The sequence below is a fragment of the Carica papaya genome, chromosome 2 (genome assembly GCF_054855325.1).
Source record: "Carica papaya isolate Zhongbai chromosome 2, ASM5485532v1, whole genome shotgun sequence".
Taxonomy (NCBI): Eukaryota; Viridiplantae; Streptophyta; class Magnoliopsida; order Brassicales; family Caricaceae; genus Carica; species Carica papaya.
Window position 1 is genome coordinate 25,302,191 of NC_142310.1, and position 3,923 is coordinate 25,306,113.

Genomic DNA, 3,923 nt, shown 5'->3' on the forward strand with positions numbered 1-3,923 from the left:
AGTGTTTTGTTGTGTCTGTCCAAGGAGTAAGTGAGTGTATATATAGAATGAGACAAACATTGAATAGTTATTAGTAAGGAATGGGGAGTGGAGCATTTTAATATAGTAGAATATACCATGTAAGGTAAGATGTGGTGCATTTTAAAATTGCAAGTGAAATGTTCAAATTATCTCCAAAAATATTATGTCTTTAATAGAGGGTGTGGGAAAATCTTGTCATTTAAGGAATGTATTTCACAAAATTTAATTAATAAAATAATGAAAGGCTGCACTTATCTAAAATCATCCAATCCTCTCTTTTAATTACAAGTTATTGATTCATTGTAATGCACTTATATACCTACTCTCTCTTGCATTATCCCAGCATGCATTCACACTTGAAATTAATCATACATGGCAACCATACACACCTCCTTATCTTATACACACTCACAGTTATTACTCTTAATCATCAACTAATGTGGTCATCTCCTTCCAAATCAAACTTAATTATGTGTCTTGATCTCCTACACCTACCACCAATTAAGAATCAATTGTAACATCATACTATACTTACTAGAGTAACATACTATAATATTGAAAAAATTTTAATGTTGTAGTTTGTGTCACTGGAATTAAATATGGTCTTGTTTTATATTAGTAACATTTTTTTTAGTAGTAAGAAACTATATATCATTGATTTTTGAGTATTTATATATGTAAAAGAAATTCAAAATATTAATTGCTTAAAGTGTTTGAAATTAGCCGTCAAAATTTTTTTTCTATATTTATTATTCTATGTGATTGTATATATTTAAATATGTATTTGTATATATTGTACATTTCTTCTTGCATAAAGTATTAGTTAACAATTCACAGATTGTTGAGTTTGAAAATTATTTATTTCAGTTTTTTTCCATATTCTGAACAAAATAGTTGCATCGTGAAATTTTATTTATGATCGTTAGAGATTCTCCAATATATTTAAGTTATTTAAAATATTGCATGTTTTGACTAAAATAAAATTTTTAGAATTATATTTAAATTTCAGATTAATCAAAATATTAATTATTTTAGGTATTTGGATTATATCGGAATTTTCTTTGAGGAAAATATTATTCCTTAATGCCATTATCCCAAATTTTAATTTTATGATCTGGAGAGCGCATCATATTTATTAAATTTTATACAAACATCTCATTTGAAATCTAAACAAATTTGAGTATCTAGCTAGCTTAATCTTCCTCCTAACTAAACTGAATTTCTACATATAATGCATCAATAATGCTTCTGTCCTCTCTCAATTGTGTATAAAAAAAGAAAAGAAAGAAGAGAAAAGAGCATTCTGATAGCATAAATTTATATTGAGCATGCATATATTTTAACAAATAGTAATGCAGACACGTCAAGCCAGGGAAAGGGAGAAATTAAAGAATGAAGAGTAGGACTAGCACATAAAATATAAAATATTGAGGTGAAGATTAATCTAAAGAAAATCATAACATAAAGCAATCTAAGTACATGCATGTATGTGATCCAACGACTATGACTGTGATGATGACAGCTACAACAATTTGGACGATGACTATAACGATTAAGAAACTGATCTATGGTCGAATTTAATTGGTTATTTAAAGTACATCTCCAACAACACCCCCAAAATATTCAAAATAAATATCATAATACTCAATTCCTAAAGGTAATTAAACACACTGGACCATATCAATCAATTATTCTGGTTGTTCTGATTTGTGAATGGCACCATCACCTCTGCATGTTCCCCATTAGACCCTACATAAGGCTGTTACTATGCGTGAGGATTCATCCCATCAACGAACCGCATCTACAGCTACTACAACTTTTGCACCATAGAATCCTCCTAGATTTGAGTGAAAGTCTCACTAGGACCCTTCATTACTCCTCCGTCTGTCGCCTCCTGAGGCTGAGGTGACTTGCTGAGTGTTTCCATCATCTTACTTTACCATTGCCTCTACCTTTGCTAGGTTAACAGATACCCCATCTTTTGACACAATATGGGCCAAGAATGCTATTTGATCTAACCAAAACTCACATCTAATGAACTTTGCATGCAACTTGGCTCTTCGAAGTATCCTTAGCACTATTGCCAAATGTTTCACTTGTTCTACCGGATCACTCAAGTATATCATGATATCTGTTATCTCCTTCTTGCAATTATCATTGCGCTTCTTTTTTAGTTGGTATGTTGCCTTACTGACCCTCTGGTGCATGAAGCTTTCTTGATGCACCATCTTCTTGCTCTGCTCCATCTCGGGCATCCTCTTAAAGTCAACAAGCACGTGTTGGGCTCTGAGAGGGAAAAACCAAAGATCTGGTTGCAAGTCATAAGGGCTGTAAATAATTTCACAGGCTTTGATATCGCAAAGAGTGCTAAGTTCGCTCGCTTTCTTCATCAGCTCATTCTTCCTTTTCTTGAATGTGGCATTTCTTGCAGAGTTGTTAGTGATATAAGCAAGGTTAACGTTCTTTCTAGTCATGGTATTTTATCATGTGTGCCCAAGGGGCGGGAGTGGGTAGATATAAAATTATACAATGGTTGAATAGCTATTAATAAGGAATGGGGGGTGGAGCATTTTAATATAATAGAATATACAATGTAAGGTAAAATGTGGTGCATTCTAAATTATTTCAAATTATATACTATACACATGGTTTGATGCACTAAATATCATATGTGTATATATTTTTTCTATATACAATTAAAGATTTAAATAAAATATTCTGCATCTAGCATTTAATATTCAAAAAAGTGTAATACATATATATATACCTGCATATATAATTGCTCTCCTTTTTTACCGTCTGCCTAAGTCAACTTATCGGGAGATTCATTTTTGAATTGAAAATGTGCATTTGGAACTCAAGCCCACAATGTGATGAGCATGTTACATACATCTTTATTTTTATATATACAATAAATTAGCCACACACCAGGAACTGGATTCATAGCCACTTCCTTAATTACCATCATCGTACCACAATTATATACGCGCACCTTTTCTTTTGACTCACTTTATACATATATATATAAGACTTGCTCTTTAGCTAATTATAATGATTCGCAAACATTTCAAATGTAATCCTGTATTTGTTTTTTATACTCTTCTAATCTAGACATACTAATAATCCGTTCCCAAGTCACAACAAAGTTTCAAAGTATCTTCTTTGATTTCAGAAGGCCTGCAAATCAAAATTAATAATACACATATATACATGTAAAAACATATTACATTTCATTCTTTATATCTGTATATTTATTTTTATATCGATTTCAAACTAAAATCATATATATAATTTTCAATTAATAACTATATTAAGATCTTATACAAGTAGACAAGAAAAGTTAAATATATACTTTGATAATTTTTATAATCCTCCTATAACCTTAATTGCAACCAATCCCCTTCATTTTCTTTTCTTCAAAGAAAAATCTCCATGTATTAGATCCTTATTGCAAGCTTGATGCCACGTTAATTCACCAGCTCAGTTAACTTGTTCTAACCATAGACAACTCTGATTATCTACTCACTCTCTTAAGTGTAAGTGTAGAAATTAAAAAAAATGACCATATTCAACATACTCATTAATTTACCCTTTATATTAGCTTCAATTATCTCCTATAAGAAAAAGTAAAAACTTAAAAAGTGTCAAATTGAGCATTATACAATAACATAAGTAGAAAAGTAAGAACTCTGTAACCTTTAAAGGTGAAACAATAGCTAAATAAACAAAATAGAAGAATCAATGTAAACCATCATTGTACGAGTTCTAATGGTATGTATACATACCCACTAAATAGTCTCTTTCATTGGCTTGTTAGAACCAATGTTAGAGCATCATAAACCCATCCAGAGGGCTAGAGAAATAGTCAAAGCTAATAAAAAATCTTCTTATTCAATGTGGTA

The 3,923-nt window shown here is 30.7% G+C and overlaps 1 pseudogene; it reads right to left on the reverse strand.

The window, feature by feature from the left end:
- Positions 1 to 1,952: 1,952 nt before the first annotated feature.
- LOC148268906 (agamous-like MADS-box protein AGL80 pseudogene) lies at positions 1,953 to 2,495 on the reverse strand (annotated as a pseudogene).
- Between the last annotated feature and the right edge of the window lie 1,428 nt (positions 2,496 to 3,923).